Here is an 18,493-nt window from a genome sequence, read left to right as displayed (position 1 = left end):
CGTGGTTGCGTTCTTGGCTGCAAACAATAAGGTCAGTGGTTCGAATTCACCACTGCTCTGCTTGCGGGGGAGGAAGACGTGGCAGTCTACCGCAGTAAAGATGGCAGCCTAGGAAACCCTCTGGGTCAGTTCTCTACCCTGTAGTGTTGCTGAGTCGGAATTGCTTCCATGATTAGTGTCCATTGCTACCAAACCAGGCCTACGCCATCAATCGAGTGACATCTGACTCACAGCGAGTCTCCCAAACTCCCAGCTCACTGCTGTTGCATCCATTCCAATGCCTAGTGAACACAAAGGAGAGAGTAGAGCGGCCCTTGGGCTTCCCGGACTGGAGTAGAAAGCCTGCCTTGTCTCCCACGGAGCAGCTGGCGATTTTGAACTGCTGATCTTGTGGTTAACAACCCACTGTGTCACCAGTATGCCACCAAGGCTCCCTTGAGTGACCCTCAGAGGCTGTATGCCAATCTTTACATCCCTGTAAGGCGTGGTGGCGTAGTTGCACATTGGACTGCAAACTGCAAGGGCAGCATTGTGAAGCCACCAGCCTTCCTATGGGAGACAGGAAGGAAGCTTTCTACTCCTGTGAAGAGTTACAATCTCAGAAACTCATGGGGACAGTTTACCTATAGGGTCACTCTGAGTTGGCATGACTTCGTGGCAGTGAGTTTGGTGTTTGGAAAATATAACCCAAGGAGCCCTGGTGGCGTAGTGGGTTACATGTTGGGCCGCTAACCATAAGGTTTGTGGTTCAAAGCTACCAGTGCACTTCATGGGAAAAAGACGAGGCTTTCTGCTCCAATTTACAGTCTCGAACACTCACACGGGTAAGTGGTCACTATGAGTTGGAATCGACTCGATGACCGTGAGCTTAGTTTGGATTTGGCCAACCATGACAGTAGTTTATCAGCCTTTAGAGTTTCTGTCAAACTCTCAACGGTTCGTAATTGGCAGTTCTCCCTTTATCTATGGAAGTTTAGCATCTTCCCATATGTTGAAGGGACCTTTTTGGGGGCCCATATTTAGTTTGTATTATGTGTTTTTTTTAAGATGACACAAGACAATATTTCATTTACGTCTTTGTTGGCAGCTTTTCTTTTATTTACTGAACGTGCTAGGGGACTTTTGTGGCCTTTCTCTCTTTCTGCAGGCCACCTAATCTTTCTGAATTTGGAACACTTAAGCAAGCTAAATGGAAAGGGGGTTTTTCTCAAAATCAGCCCAGCAAGGGAGAGTAGGGTCAGAGCTTTGTTAATTAAACCGTACAGTGGCTGACTCACTGCTTTCTGAGTTCCCTTTCACTATTAATACGTTGTGCGTATGGCTTTAATTAAACTTGGGGCTTCTTGGTGAAAGGACATTTAAATGCTGGTTTCTGTGAGCTCCCTGTCATGCTCTGTGTGTCTCCAACTTCTTCACCCTTCAGTCGTTGTTCTTTTTCTTTTGGACATCTAAGAGGTGTGTTTATATTTTTGGAAGATTGCTACCACAGAGAAATTTCCCTTCTATTTCTATTTTAATAAGTGACCTATGTAAGAAATTTTAGATTTTGGCTTGTAAATTGTCTTCTACATAGCTCCCCCCTCCACACGCACACTCTCTCTTTTCTTGCCAAGACCTTTACACATTTTAGTACAAAATGTATAACATGACATTTACCATTCGAAACATTTCTTAAGTGTACAAGCTCATGGCATTCATTCTGTTCACACTGTTAAACATTCATTGCCACTGTTCCTTCCCAAAACTTTTTTCATCAGCCCAAACAAAAACTCTCTTACCTTCTAAGCCCCTGGGGGACTCCAGAACAATCTAAAACCCAAACTTAGTGCCATGAGTCACTACTGATTCAGTGACTCTATAGAACAGGGTACAACTGCCTTGTGTGCATTTCTGAGACCCTAATTTTTTGTGTGTGATACCAGTTTGTGGGTCAACAAAGACTTTAACTCAATTTTAATTTTACTTTTCCTCCTTTTATAACCACTTGGACCAGTGTTTGGGTCTGATGGGTAAGGAATCTGGAGGGTTTTAAAGGCTGTGACCCTTCTTCTCTCCCTCTCTAGTTTTAACTTAAGTTTTAGTAATTTGTATTATTATTTTCCCTTTTATTTGTGGGATATAGCACATTAAAAAAAACCATACTTCATGGAGTTGCACAGTCCATCTCCAAACAGGAAATTCCCCCTATGCAGTTCTTTTTGCTTCTCCCACCCAGCCTCCCTCCTCACTTTCCAGTCCTCTCCATATCAAGTTGGTAATTCATTCTCCCATTTCTCCAAAGCATTGCGCTGGGTCATCGATTGAAATTGCATTACATTTATAACGTGCTTTTGATAATATTGGCATTTTCACTATATTAAGTCTTCCTAGTCATGAGCATGGGACATTCTCCTATTTAAGTTTCTCTCTCTCTCTCTCTCTTTTGTAGAAATGTTTTATAATTTTCTTTGTATACATTTTTTGTTTCTCTAGTATGGTTTATTCCTAAATATTTTTCTTTTGGGTCGTTATTGAAAATGATGTTATTATAATTTCCTTTTTATAATCTTGTTCTTTAATATAAGAATCCAATTGATTTTGATATGTTGGTCTTCTTTTTCTTTTAAAAATCATTTTATTGGGGGCTTGCACAACTCATGATAATCTATATAGTTCCTCATTTTTCCCCTCGCTCCCCACCCCCGTTCCCTCATGAACCCTTGATAATTTATAAATGATTATTATTTTGTCATGTCTTACACTGTCCGATGTCTCCCTTCACCCCCTTTTCTGTTGTCCGTCCCCCAGGGAGGAGGTTATATGTAGATCGTTGTGATCAGTTTCCCCTTTCCACCCCATTTTCCCTTCACCTCGTATTGCTGCTACTCTCAAATACTCTCATCGTTAGTCCTGAGGGGATCATCTGTCTTCAATTCCCTGTGTTTCCACTTCCTCTCTGTACCAGTGTACATCCTCTGATCTAGACAGATTTGTAAGGTAAAATTGGAATCATGATAGCCGGCGGTGGCGGGGGGGGTGGGGTGAGAAAGCCTTAAAGAACTAGAGGAAAGTTGTATGTTTCATCATTGCTATATTGCACCCTGACTGGCTCATCTCCTTTCTGAGATGCTTCTGTAAGAGGATGTCCAGTTGCCTACAGATGGATTTTGGGTCTCCACTCTGCACTCCCCCTCATTCACAATGATATAATTTTTTTGTTCTTTGATGTCTGATACCTGATCCCTTCGACACCTTGTGATCTTACAGGCTTGTGTGCTTCTTCCATGTGGGCTTTGTTGATTGTCTGCTAGATGACCGCTTGCTGATCTTGAAATGTTGGTTTTATAACAATACATTCCCTAATTTTTCAATTAGTTTTGGAAAATTTTAAATTTAATCTTTGGGTTTCTATAGTATAGGATCGTATTACCTGCAAATAAAGAGTTTTGCTTTTTCTGTGCTAAGTTAGATGCCTTTAATATATTTTTAATGTCTTATATCTCTGGAGAATACTTCCAGGACTATTATTAAGTATGAGGGGTAATAAAAGGCAACACTGTCTGGTCCTGTTTGAAGCGGGGCGGGTGATGTTTTCAATTTCTGTTGATTAAGTGATATGGTAGCCATTGGTTTTGCATATATGGCCTTTATTATGTTGAGAAATTTTCCTTCGATTCCTATTTCATTAAGTGTTTTTAAATCAAGAATGGATGTTACATTTTATCAAATGCCTTTTCTGCTTAAATTGGTGCAATCATATGGTTTTTTCTTTTTTGTTTATGTTGTGGATTACATTGATTGATTTTTCTAATATTGTACCATCCTCGTATGAGTCAGAATTGACTCAATGTCAGTGAACTTGGATTTTGTATACCTGATATGAATCGCATTTGATCATGATTTATTTTATTTTATATTTTGTTAAATTCTGTTGACTAGAATTTTGTTGAAAGTTTTAGTGTCTACAGTCTAAAGGGATATTTGTCTTTAGTTTCCAATTCGGGTAATGACTTTGCTTGGTTTAGGTATCAGGGTTATAATTTCTTTATAGAGACTATAAACTTTTTTTTTTTTGAATTTGTCATCATTTTATTGGGTACTCCTACAGCTCTTATAACAATTCATACAATTTTATCAAGCTCATTTGTACATAGGTTGCCATCGTCATTTTCAAAACAATTTTTTCTATTTGATCCCTTGGTATCAGTTCCTTTTTTCCCTCTTTCCCCACCCTCCCACCCTGTGAGCCCTTGATAAATTATAAATTATTTTTATTTTCATATCTTCCACTGTCTACTGTCTCCCTTCTTCACCCATGTTTCTGTTGTTCGCCCACCCACCCCCAGGGGTATGGGAGAGTATGGTTATATGTCGATCATGAGACTATAAACTCTTAATGAGACTAGAAAGTCTCATCTTTCTCCCACGGAGCAGTTGCTGGTTTCAAACTGTTGAACTTGTTGGTTAGCAGCCCAAAAGGGAACCTACTAGGCCACCAGGGATCCTTGAAAGAATCCAGCGGGGCTGCAAGAGCAGATACCTATACTTTATCCTGGATTACAGGCTGTAGTACAAAAGTTTTACTTGCCTGAGTGACACCGAGTTTTGTGTTCTTTTTTTCTGAAAAGGGAGCAGTAGGCCAAGTAAATTTGGGAAGCTATGCTCTAGGCAATAATTTTCCACCCACCTCCACAATCCTTGGAGTCCTGGTGGCACAGAGCTGCTAATCATGAGATCACCAGTTCTAATTCACTGGGTACTCCACGAGAGAAAGATCAGGCATTCTGTTCTCATAAAGATGTACAGCCTGCAAAACCCATAGGGCAAGTTCTACTCTGTCCTAGAGGGTTGCTATGAGTCAGAATTGACTGGACGGCACTGAGTTTTGGAGTTCTGGCCCCATGCCTGATACCCCTAATCAGTCTACTTTCTCTGCGATTTAGCCTATTCTAGACATTTCATATAAGTGGGATCATATCATAGTTATCTTTTTATACTTGGCTTCTTTCCCTTAGCGTAATGGGATCCTTTTAAGGGGAGATGGGGTAGAGAGGTTTAACATATTTAGTTTGTTTCCAATGCAAAGGGCAAGAGATTTACCATAATTTGTTCTCTATAATCTGCAGCACATGTGATAAGATGGGGGAAGATAAATCTATGAGCAAAATGTGTTTTGCTTCTCTCAGCCCAAAGCAAAATAGAGAAGGTGAAATATTCATGGGTTTCTCCTGCCAGATTTTATTCCTTTTAGTGACAGTTCCCCATCTTTGAAAAACAAACAAAAATACAGGAATTTCCCCCAAAATACATATTGGTCAAAATATAGTACTCTAGCATCTGGTTTACTCCTCTCCCCCCTCTTTGATAAAAATATGCACAACAAAAGAGAAGTATAATATGTTAGCAGTGTTTTTCTTTTTTTTGGTTGAATTTTTGACATAGCAGATCTTAGAACTCATTTCCTTTTGTGTTCGAATCACGTTCTGCCATAGGTGCAGGCCACATAATGTTGATCCAGTCGTTCTATTGCTGGCAACTTGCGTTATTTCTACCTTTTAACTATTGTGACTAATGCTGCAGTGAACATTGCTAAGCAAGATGCCTTTTTTGGGTTTTGTAGCTTGGTTGGTTTTTAAGAATTCCATATGGATTGTTTTTATAGAGTTATTTGGAAACAATAAGCAGTCCTTAAATTGAGTTCATCCGGAATCACAGTCCCCAAACCCTAAAGGTATGCTTCTCGTAACAGCAATTCTTGGGCATTTCACCCTCCCCATTGTTTTTCCACGAATTTCATCGCTCCAACGGCCATATAGCCACTCTTCATTGCTGCCACTCACCACCACTTGGCACTCCCACTTGGAATGCGTGTATGTTCCTGTGCACTTCGACTGAAATGCAGTGCTTATGAATATGTGGCTTGTATTTTACAGCGTCTCAAGTATAGTGGTACTTTTCATTGGCTCGTAAAGAGCATAAAAATGATTAATATTGTATTTGGATTTGTTCATTTTCACATTTTCACTTACAAAGGGGCATTGTCTACCCGGTGATTCGAAATAAGCATATTCTATTAAAGTGGAGACATGAAGTTCATCTTATTGGGAGATTTAGCAATTTACAATCTCTTCTAGCACACTGCCCTCTTTGTTGGACTCTCGTCTTCTGGGCAACTCTTTGCCTGTGTCCTTGATCAGTTTTCTATCTTCTGCCGGGTGACTCCTTAACTCTGGCATGTCTCAGGGGCCCAGTCTTTGCTCTAGTTATACTCCGCCCCCTCATGAATACCTCCTGCTCCCGTGGCATGCACCTCAAAGCTTCTGAAACAGTGTTACTCAAAAGTGAAGCTGGTTCATAAAGAACAAAATAAATTAACTTTTGGAGGGAGAGGGCATTTGTTCTTTTTAACAAATGATTTTCATTTACAAGGGGGTATTGCCCACACTCTATTCCAAAGCAAATATTGTCCATTAAAAATGCATTGTGTCTTTTTATTGATTGTGTATGTATAGCAAATTACAATTCACTTCTTTCATCATCTTACAGTTTGTACCCTTTATTTTCCTGGTTTCCTCGTCCCTTATGTTCTCCCCTACTCCCTAACATTGGCACGTCTTAGGGTCAAGTCCTTGCATCTTTTCTGTTTTCTTCCAGCCCTTCAAACCTGCTCCTAAAGTTTACAGAGTACAGTAGTTTCCCATTCAACAAGTTATACACACATTTTCTTTCCTGATAATTCATCACAATCCCCTCAATGTAACAACTCTCGTCCCGCTTCTGCCCTGGTTCTTTCCTGCCCCTTCCTACCTGCTGACCTTAATTTTTTTTTTTTTTGTAAATTCTACCCATTTGGTTTCATATGGTTGGTTGTCCTGAGGAGTGCTTTGTGGAGGTGTTATTGCTCACTCTGTAGGCTCAAGATCATCCCTGGGGTGGGTTCTGTTCCAGGTTTGACGGGTGTCCAAGGACCATATTCTCAAGGCTTCTACTAACTCACTGTCATTGAGCCCATTTTGACTCACAACAACAGAAGTAGAACAGCCCCTTTGGGTTTCTGAAACCTTAACACTTTACAGAAGCTGGCAGCCTCATCTTACTCCTGAGGAGCAGTTGGTGGGTTCGAACTATGAACCTTGTAGTTAGCAGTGCAATGTAGAACCCACTGTGTAACCATGCTTCCTGGGGGTTTTGCTTCCTCACTGCCATTGATGAGTTGATTCCGACGCACAGTGACCCTATAGGACCTGGCTGTGCATACATCTATTCATGCTACAGCACTTAAACTTTTTAAGAATTTATAAAAAGTAGAGGGATTGCTGGGTCATGTGGTATTACTGTTTCCAAGTTTTTGAGGACATGCCATGCCACTCCACACAGGAGCTAAACCATTTTACAGCCCACCAGCAGTGTATGAGGGTTCGAGTCCCTCTCCAGTATTTGTAGGTTTCTGGATTTTTGAACTTTGCTATCCATGGTGGGCTGGGGTGGTATTCCATTTGCGACTCTCAAATGGTTAATGATTGGAGCATTTTTCATCTTTGTTGGCTGTCTAAATGTCTTCTTTGGTGAACTGTCTGCTCATATCTTCTGCCCATTTTTGATTAGGTTAGATTATTTGTCTTTTTCTTATTGTGGTGTTGGAGTTTTCTATAGATTTTTGAAAATATATAGATTCAATTCCCACCCCTCACTCCTCAGCCTTTTGGTTCTTGTTTTACTCTTTCAGTGAAATCTTTTTATGTATCTAAGTGTCTACGTTTTAGGAAGTCCCAGTCACTTATTTTATCTTCTCTGTGTATATGTTTTCTGTTGTGATCAATATTGTGTTTACGCCATATAACAGGACCCGTAAGGTTGCCCTTATATTTATTTTCATTGATAATGGTTATCGTTTGAGATTTTACATTTAGGTTTTTGTTTTTTTTTTACATTTAGGTTTTTAATCCATCTTAAGCTCATCTTTTTTTTTTTAACATTTTAACCTTTTATTAAGGCAAGTTGGGAAGATAACTTAATACAACCAGATGTCTTCTTGAACTGTTAGTTTACATTTTTTAATCATTTTATTGGGGCTCATATAACTCTTCTCATAATCCATCCATCTACCCATTGTGTCAAGCACATTTGTACATTTGTTGCCCTCATTATAGAATACATCTTTTTTTTCAAGCACATTTGTACATTTATTGCCCTCATCATTCTCAAAACATTTGCTTTCTACTTGTTGAGCTAATCTTTGTATATGGAGTGAGCAAATGGGGACCCAAGTTTGCCAGCACTATTTGTTGAAGAAACTCCCCTCCACATCTGATGTGTTTTGGTTGTTCGTCAAAAACTAGTTGTCTGTAGGTGGATGGGGCAGTCAATGGCAAGGGGTGGCCATATCTGATCTCTGGTTTCCCTATGGTCATGAAACCGGGGTCAGACATGACTCCAAGATCCGTCCGTCTTGTTCTCCGACACCAACCGTTCTTCCCACACCACTCTGCTTCTGTGCTGGGTTCGATCATTCACTGCAGTGGCCGCACAGAACTCACAGACCATACTCCATTTAAGGGAGTTTGTTAGGGAAGTTAATAGGTTACCACAAGTCAAGATCAGCAAACAGCAAGGATCCAATCATTAGTCCACAGGAACACCTCTTTGAAGCTAGCAGCCAAGTCTCTGTCTGGTTCTTGGCCTCTCAGTCAAGCGATCTCTTGGCTTTTGTCCCCACAGGCTTGGAAGTCAGCTTGTCGCTCTACCTTGCCGTCCCATAATCTTACTGTTTCTCTTGCTTTGCCCTATAGCCTCCATGACCACAGTCTCTAGTGCATCTACTCTCGACAGGCCCTGGCAACTGGATATATTCATCCAGTGGTTCTGGGGCTTCTCGCGGTGTTCCAGATGACTCTTTAAAAAAAAATCATTTTATTGGCGGCTCATTCAACTCTTATCACAATCCATTCATTCATCCATTGTGTCAAGCACATTTGTACATTTGTTGCCATCATCATTCTCAAAACATTTGCTTTCTACTTGAGCCCTTGGTATCGGCTTCTCATTTTCCCTCTCCCTTCCACCCATGACCCTTGATAATTGATAAATTATTAATTTGTCATGTCGTACACTGTCCAACCTCTCCCTTCACCCACTTTTCTGTTGTCTGTCCCCCAGAGAGGGGATTATATGTAGACCTTCTCCTTCCCCTCCTGGTATGGCTACTCTCATTGTTAGTCCAGAGGGGTTTATCTGTTCTGGATTCCCTGTGTTTCCAGTTCTTATCTGTACCAGTGTACATCCTCTGCTCTAGGCGGATTTGTGAGGTAGAATTGGGATCATCAGAGTGAGAAGGAGGAAGCATTAAAGAACTAGCAGAAAGTTGTGTTTCATCCAGATGACTCTTATACACGGAGGAATGGCCTCTATGGAGGTGTGACTTTGTCTCTTAGTTGACTTCACCCCCAAGTAAAATGAAGGATATTGTCTTAAGTTCTACACTCTAGTAAAGGACTTTATTCTGTTGTAAGATGTCCCCAAGGAAACAAAGGGTGTGATTTGGTTCATATTCTCTAATAAAGTCAGGACTTCACCCCACCTTAATCCTGTAACAAAGACCTTCCTCAAAAGTGGAATCATAGCCACAGGCACAGACCCAACAGTTTAATACACCACATGGGGAATCATGGCCAGAAGGGCCGTGTTCATTGAGTTCATCTCAGACAGATTTACTTCAGGCTCTCAATCCTGTCCCATTTGCCTGTGTGTCAATAATTGTACCAATATCAAGCTGTTTTGACTATTACGGCTGTGTAGCAGGTTTTAAGATTGGGAAGTGAAACACCTTCCACTTTGTTCTTCTTTAGTAGTGCTGGTCTCTTGGTCTCTTCCCTTTCCATGTAAAGTTGGTGATTAGTTTTTTCATCTCTTTAAAGAATGATGGGATCTTGATTGGGATTGAGGTTAATTTCTAGATAGCTTTGGGTAGTATTGGCATTTTGACCATGTCAATTCTGATTATTCATGAGCATGGTATATTTTTCCATTTATATGGATTTCTTTTGGCTTCTTGTAGGAATGTTTTTGTTTTATTTAATCATTTTATTGGGAAAAATCATTTTATTGGGGGCTTTTACATCTCTTATCACAATCCATATGTTCATCCAGCGTGTCAAACACGCCTGCACATGTGCCACCATAATTTTCAAAGCATTCTCCTCCCACATGAGCCCCCAATATCAGCTCCCCATTCCCCCCCTCCCCCCTGCCTGACCTCCCTCATGAACCTATAGGTTATAGACTGTTTCATATCGTACATCGTCCTCTGTCACCCCTCATGTAGTAATGTTTTATAGTTTTCTTTGTACAAGTCTTTTGGTTCTCTGACTAGATTTATTCCTAAGTATTTTATTTTATAGATCACTGTTTTCCAAAGTGGATGATACTACCCTTGGGGGGGCACTGGAATGATCCAGGGGGGTCTGCAAAAGCAGGTACCTATACTTTATCCTGAATTATGGACTATAGTATAAAAGCTTTTACTTCCCAGTGGGCCTTGAGGAATGTTTTTCTGAAAAAGGAGTTGTAGGCCAAACAAGGTTGGGAACCTATGTTATAGATGGCTCTTATAAATGGTACTATTTTCTTGATTTCCTTTTCAGAGCTCTTTTTGTTAGTATACAGGAATCCAGCTGACACAATCTAGTATTCTGCCACATTAGTAATTTTTCGATTATTTCCAACAATTTTCTTATTGAGTCTTTGGGATTTTCTGCATACAGAGTTATATCATATTCAAATAGATTTTTACTCCTTCTTTACCAATTTGGATGTCTTCCATTTCCCTTTGTTGCCCAGAAACTCTGGCTAATACTTCCAGCATAATGTTAAATCAGAGTGGTGACTTGTTCCAGTTCACAGGTGGACTACTATCAGTTCCTCTCCATTAAGTGAGATTTGAGATTGGCTTTGCATAGATGACCTTTATTACATTGATGTTTCCCTTTGATTCTTATTTTGTTGAATAGTTTTATCAGAAATGAATGTTGGATGTTGTCAAATACTTTTTCAGGATCAATTGATGTGCTCATGTAGTACTTTTGCTTTGTTAATTTATATGATATATTGATTGTTTATATGAATCCTGCTTATGATGATGTGCTATTGTTTTGATATAGTGTTGGATTCTATTGACTAGGATTTTGTTAAGAATTTTTGCACCTAGGTTCATGAGTGATTTTCAACTCCACTTTTCCTTGAACGTTTTGAATCTCCCTTGTATTTGTAGCATGAACAACTATGTGTATAGAAATAACCTCTGTCAAACACACACACACAAACACACACACGCTTGTGGGTATACTCCATGCTATTCCTGTTCAGCTTTCATATGTACCTATATGCTCACTGCCAGAGAGTTGATGCTTACCCATAGTGACCATATAGGACAGCATAGACCTGCCCCTATGAGTTTCTAAGACTGTAACTCTTTACAGGAGTAAATATCCCTGTCTTGTTCCCTCAGTGGGACTGGTGGTTTTGAATTTCTGACCTTGCAGTTAGCAGCCCAACCAGTAGCCACTATGCCACCAAGGCTCATGTGTACCTAGATATCCACTCATAAACTGTTTGCTGCTACTACTGTTGTTCTATGCTTTATGACTGCCACTCATCTGTAAATGGGTCATCCTGTGGGGACTTGCATATTGCTGTGATGCCGGAAGCTATGCCACCGGTATTCCAACTACCAGCAGGGTCACCTATGGTGGAGAGATTACAGTAGTTTCCAGACGAAGTGAGATTGAGGTGGGGGGATCTGGCAATCCACTTCTGAAAGCCTTGGTCCCTGAAAAGCAGGGGAGCCTTTCTGAGACAGTGTCAGAAGCTGGCTCCCTCACATTGGAAGGTACTCCACGTACAGCCAGAGAGGGGCCACCCCCATGGCATTGAGCACACGAAGGACGGCGAGGACGGCACCGGACCAGACAGTGTTCCCTTCTGTTGTACGGAGGGTCATGATGAGTTGGAACCGACCTGATGACAACCAACTGCAACACTGTTATTGCAAGATTGTGTACATGATAATTTTTCCAGTTTCTTTTAATCTTCTTGATTCAAAGATCATTTTATCGGGCGGGGGCTCTTACAACTCTCATCATAATCCATACTTCAATTGTATCGGGCATATTTGTACAGATGTTGCCATCATTCTTTTCTAGCCATTTATTTTCTATTGAGCCCTTGGTATCAGCTCCTCTTTTTTTCTCTCCCTCACCTCCCCCACCATTGAGGTCCCTTGATAGGTTATAAATGATTGTTATTTTCATGTCTCACACCGTCCCCTGTCTCCCTTCCTCCATGGTTTCTATTTTTCTTCCTACTGGAGGGGTGTGTGGTTATGTGTCCATCTTTGCGATCGATTTGTCTTTTAATTTTGTGTCCATCCCAGTGTCTTCTGTGCCTTTTTAAAAAAAACATTTTATTAGGGGCTCATACAACTCTTATCACAATCCATACATATACATACATCAATTGTATAAAGCACATCCGTACGTTCTTTGCCCTAATCATTTTCTTTTTTTACATTTTATTAGGGGCTCATACAATTCTTAATCACAATCCACACATATACATACATCAATTGTATAAAGCACATCCGTACATTCTTTGCCCTAATCACTCTCAAAGCATTTGCTCTCCACTTAAGCCTTCTGCATCAGGTCCTCTTTTTTTTCCCTCTCTCCCCGCTCCCCCCTCCCTCCTGAGCCCTTGATAATCCACAGATTGTTATTTTGTCATATCTTGCCCTATCCGGAGTCTCCCTCGCCCCCCTTCTCTGCCGTCCATCTCCCAGGGAGGTGGTCACATGTGGATCCTTGTAATCAGTTCCCCCTTTCCAACCCACTCACCCTCCACTCTCCCAGCATCGCCCCTCACACCCCTGGTCCTAAAGGTATCGTCTACCCTGGATTCCCTGTGCCTCCAGTTCCCATATGCACCAGTGAACAACCTCTGCCCTATCCAGTCCTGCAAGGTAGAATTCGGATCATGGTAGTTGCGGGGAGGAAGCATCAAGGATCTGGGTGAAAGCTGTGTTTTTCATCGGTACTACATCGCACCCTGACTGACCCATCTCCTCTCCTAAACCCCTCTATGAGGAATTCTTCTGTGGTCGACACTTGCGGCTCAAGTCTCCACTCTGCTTTTCCCCCTTCATTCACTATGGTGTATACACACACACACACACACACACACACACACACACACACACACATATATATATATACATTCTTTTTTTTTTCATGATGCCTTATACCTGGTCCCTTTGGCACCTCGTGATCGCACCGGCTGGTGTGCTTCCTCCATGTAGGCTTTATTGCTTCTGAGCTAGATGGCCGCTTATTCACCTTCAAGTCTTTAAGACCCCAGACACTATCTCTTTCGATAGCCGGGCACCATCACTTTCTTCACCACATTTGCTTATGCACCCGTTTGTCTTCGGCGATCGTATCATGGAGGTGTGCAGCCAATGCTATGATTTTTTGTTCTTTGATGCCTGATAACTGATCCCTTCGGGACCACGCGAGCACACAGGCTGGTGTGTTCTTCCATGTGGGCTTTGTTGCTTCTGAGCTAGATGGCCGCTTGTTTATCTTCAAGCCTTTAAGACCCCAGTCACTATCTCTTTTGATAGCCGGGCACCATCAGCTTTCTTCACCACATTTACTTGTTCACCCGCTTTGGCTTCAGCACTTGTGTCGGGAGAGTGAACATCATAGAGTGCAAATTTAATAAAAGAAAGTATTCGTGCATTGAGGGAGTGCTTGAGTAGAGGCCCAGGGTCCTTCCGCCACCTTAATACTAAACCTATAAATGTAGACACATAGATCTATTTCCCCATCCTCATATATATATTTGCATGTACATGTCTTTGTCTAGACCTCCATAAATGCCCCTTGACTCCCAGTTCCTTCCTCCATCTCCCTTGACTTTCTTCCTGCCCCACTACCATGCTCCGTCCCCACCTGGGCTACAGCTATACCTCTTCTCTACGCAACCTTACCCTTGATCATTCCCCACCAGGCCTGCCACTCCCCCCTCACTACCGTTTTGAGTCCCATGTTGTTCCCTTGTCCCTGTGTTTGTTAACACCACTTCCTCACCCCAAGTCCCCCTGGAACTGTCGGTCCCGTTGTTTTTCCTCCAGATAGTTCATCCAGCCTGTCCTATTCAGACAGACCTGTGGAGACAATAACATGCAGGAAAACAAGACAGAGGAAAACAAAGCAACAGTATACAACCAGACAACAAAACAACAAAAACAAACCACTGACAAAGAACAAAACAAAATATTTCACAAAAGAAAAGCTTGTAGTTAGTTCAAGGATCATTTGCTGGCCCTTAGGAGCGTTTTCCAGTCCAGTCTGTTGGGTCACCACGCCCTGGCCCCAAAGTCCACTTTCAGCATTCCCTGGGGACCTTGCCACTCCATTCCCTTGCTGTTCCGCTGCACTCCCCCAGTGCTTTGCCTCGGTGTGGTCGGATCAGGTCAGGTACAATTCCCACACTGTGTCTCCGGTGCTGTCCCCTGTATCGCCCTTAGTCACTGAGGGGCATCATGTCTCATAGTTGGGCCAGCCATCTTCTGTGCCATTGTTGTGTTACACTGACCTCCCTGAGTAAACAGTGCAGTGGTCCATGTCTGACCTCCTTTGACTACACAAGGGAGAAGGAGAATCCACCTCCCAAGGCCAATTGCCGCAAACAAGGCAAAGGTCAGACTTGTCTCCACCTTCCATCGTTCTTTACAAACCACTCCTCCCACGACATTACTTTTCTGCCGCGTTTAATAATCCTTTGCAATGGCCACACAGAATTCACAGATAAAGCTCCCATCTGTGGAGGTTTATTAGGGATGTTAACAAGTTACCATAAATCAGGATCATACAACCTGAAGGATACATTTATTGGTCCACAGCAGCATGTCGTTTCAGCCAAGTTTCTCTCTGTTCTTCAGCCTCTCAGCCATGTGGTCCCTTGGCTTCTGGTCTCTGTGAGCCCAGAAGCCCACCTGTCACTGTGCCTCACTGCCCAATGGCCTTGGCACTGCTCCTCTGTTCTGTTTCATGGGCTCCTTGCCTCAGTCTCTGGTCTCAGCCTGGCTCCTTTGCTCTCTGTGGTAGTTACATTATCTGATGTCAACGTAAGATTTAAGAGTGAAAAAGGGGTGGAGTTTAGCCTGTCGATCAGGTTGCAGCTTAATGATCTCATTTTGGTGGCATTACAGAGAAAAATAGCTTGCGGAAGGCGGGACACACAGACACTCCCTGGGAGACATTCCTGTTGACAAGACACAGGAGCCAGAGCCCTGGAGCTGAAGGAGCCATGGGGAGACCCCTGCCAACTCTGAGATGCTTATACCACCACTGGATCCACAAGACTTTCCACCCACGGGCCTGTGATCTTCCTGCATTTGGTGTCATTGCATGTGTTGCATGAGTCTGAAGAGGAATTAAAAAAAATAATTTTATTGGAGGCTCGTACACTCATCACAATCCATACACCCATCCACTCTGTCAAGCACATTTGTACATTTGTTGCTGAAGAGGAATTTATAGATTGGTATCGGACATATGGGTTAATATTGGATTATGAACTTGATCTGGACTAGGTTAGGATATTTTCTCAATATACAGTTGCTTTTGTATGCAAAGCTCTCTCTTATACACATAGGCGTGTCTATGCATTTGTTGCTCTAGTCAACCCCGACTAACACACTCTGTTGTATGGTTTCCATGCCACAGCTTCTAGTGCCTCTTGTCTTAGCTTCTGCGACTTCGACACAGATTTCCAGCATGCTCCCCTCATAGCTCTTCCCCCTTCATAGTCCTGAGAATTCTCTCTGGGTGCCCTGAGATGGCTCTTACACACAGAGGAATGTCGTTGAATTGTTTGTCTTTTAGTAAACTGTATCCCCAAGGAAACAAAGGGTGATGCCTTTGTTCACACCCTCTAGTCAGGCGGGGACTAAGAAAAGTTCCCACTATGACCCTGTCTAGTGGCCTAGGAGAGAATTCCCTCTAAAATGGGATGGAACCACAGGCATAGAAGCTAGACTTTTGACACATCACATAAGGGACTATAGCTGTCAGGGCCATATTGACTGATTACATCTGACCCCCCCCCTTCATTGCGTACTGCCTAGGTTAATACATGTCGGTTCTCCAGTTAGTGATTTTTCTTCCCTCTTCCTCCCATCCTTGGTGACCATTAAAGAACCTTTTTTGTGTGTGTAAACCTTTACTTGGGCTTTTTATATCAGTGGTCTCATACAACATTTGTCCCTTTGTGATGAAGTACTTTGTACTCCTATCGTGGCCTCAGTGTTCATCCATGTATGAAGTATTTTGCAGTTTTTCAAAACAATATTATGTAGTATTTCTTTAGGAGCACTGGTGGTACAGGGGTTACATGTTAAGCTGTGATCCAAAAGGTGTGCAGTTCGAAAGCACCAGCTCCTCCTCGGGAGAAAGAGGGGGCTTTCTACTGTAAACAGTTACAGTCTTAGAAATGCACAAGGACAGTTCTACCCTGTCATATAGGGTCATTATGAGTCAGCATTGACTACATGGCAGTGAGTTTTGGCGTATTGCTTTAGGAATCCTGGTGATATCGTAGGTTATGCTTTGGGCTGCGAACCACAAGGTCATCAGTTTGAATCCACTGGCTGCTCCAAGGGAGGCAAAATGAGGCTCTCTCTCTTCTTAAGGATTTATAACCTCAGAACCCCAGAGGACATTTCTGCTCTGTCGTATAGGGCCTCTATGAGTCAGAACCTACTCAATAGCCTTGATTTTCTTACTCTAGTTTGTTCATCCATTAATGGGCTTTTATGTGATTTATATGTGCTTGCTGTCATGAACATAGGTGTGCATATCTCTTCATGTCAGGCTGTTCTCATATGTATCTATATTAGATCCACCATTTATCTGTCAGTTTGTCATACTGTGGTGGCTTATATGTAGCTGTCATGCTGGAAGCTATGCCACTACTGTGTCCAATACCAGCAGGGACACTCACAGTGAACAAGTTTCAGCACAGCTTCCAGACTAAGACAGACAAGGAAGAAGGACACGGCTATCTCTCCTCTTCTGAGGGATTAGCCACCGAAAACCTTATGAATAGCCAACCAGAACATTGTCAGATATAATGCCAGAAGATGAGGTTCTCAAGTTTGAAGCCCTCCCCACCCAAAAAGGTGGGCAGGTGGGTGGGAGGAAACCCTCAACAAGATGGACTGCTACAATGGCTACAACAGTGGGCTAAGGCACAGCAAAAATTGTGAAGACGGTCCAGGACAGGAAGTATTCTGTGCTGTTGTACACAGGAGAGCTGAGTCAGAGTCCACTCAAAGGCACTCTCGTTCCAACAGCAATGTATGAGGGTTCCTGTTTCTCTACGCCGTAGCCAGTTTGGGGTCGTTTTCTTTCAACTTTGCTATTAATGCTGGGTTGAGATGATACCCCATTGCTGTTTTGATTTTCATCCCTCTAATGGATAATGTAGGAACCCTGGTGGTGGTACAGTGGTTAAGATCTTTGCTGCTAACTGAAATGCCAGTGGTTTAAACCCCACAGCCACCAGAAAGAGCACAGCTTTGGGAACCTCTTGGAACAATTCTGTTCTGTCCTGTTAGGACTTTATGAATCAGAATAGACCCGATGGCAATGAGACTGCCTAATGATTATGAGCATCTTTTCAAGCACTTCTTGGTCACCTGAATGTCTTCTTTGGTGAAGTATCTGTGCATTCTCTTTTCCTATTTTAAAATCCTATTGTTTATTTGTTTGATTTTATTGAGATGCTGAAGTTTCCTATAAATTTTAAAGATTGGCTCCTTGTTTAATGTATTGTTGGAAAAAATCCCCAATATGTAGGTTTTCTTTTTACTCTTTTAGAACATGAAGTGCTTTAATTTTTAGGAGGCCCCATTTATCTAGTTCATCTTCTGTATTTTAAAGTTACATTTTGTATTCTATTTATTCCATCTATCAATCAGGGCCAATAATATTGTTCCTATTTTTTTACTATGATCTTTATAGTTTTAGGGTTTTATATTTCATTTATCACTGCAACTTCGTATGTGATGGCATGAGTCTGAAGTGGGACTTAAAGACTCGTGTTAGACTTATGGACTTGAGTTAAGACTGAGCTGGGATGTTTTCTTGACATACAATTACTTCTTGATAGAAAGCTCTCTCATATCAGTGTCACTGGCTTTGTTTCTCTAGTCAACCTGGCCTCACACAATATCTGATTCCAATATTGTTGATTCTTGGTTTCCTATAGATGCCTTTAGTTATGTTCATTTCCCTTCTATTCCTGTTTTCCTGAGAGGTTTTTTAAAAAATCAGAAATGGGTGTTGGTGAATGCTGGCTAGGGATGAACCTATACTTGCTATTTAAATGCCCTCCTTGATTTATTATGATATTTATTAATTAATCTGGTAGATGTGGTTCTGCTGTTATGAATGAT

At 41.9% G+C, this 18,493-nt stretch overlaps 1 non-coding gene across 1 annotated transcript; it reads right to left on the bottom strand.

The window, feature by feature from the left end:
* Positions 1 to 1,906: 1,906 nt before the first annotated feature.
* LOC142435432 (small nucleolar RNA SNORA61) lies at positions 1,907 to 2,027 on the bottom strand. Its single transcript, XR_012781490.1, has one exon. It is a non-coding gene; the product is annotated as a small nucleolar RNA SNORA61 (small nucleolar RNA).
* Positions 2,028 to 18,493: the final 16,466 nt, after the last annotated feature.

Source organism: Tenrec ecaudatus, chromosome X (genome assembly GCF_050624435.1).
Source record: "Tenrec ecaudatus isolate mTenEca1 chromosome X, mTenEca1.hap1, whole genome shotgun sequence".
NCBI classification, from domain to species: domain Eukaryota; kingdom Metazoa; phylum Chordata; class Mammalia; order Afrosoricida; family Tenrecidae; genus Tenrec; species Tenrec ecaudatus.
The sequence above is the reverse complement of the archived record's forward strand: the minus strand, read 5'-3'. Positions and strand labels throughout refer to the sequence as shown.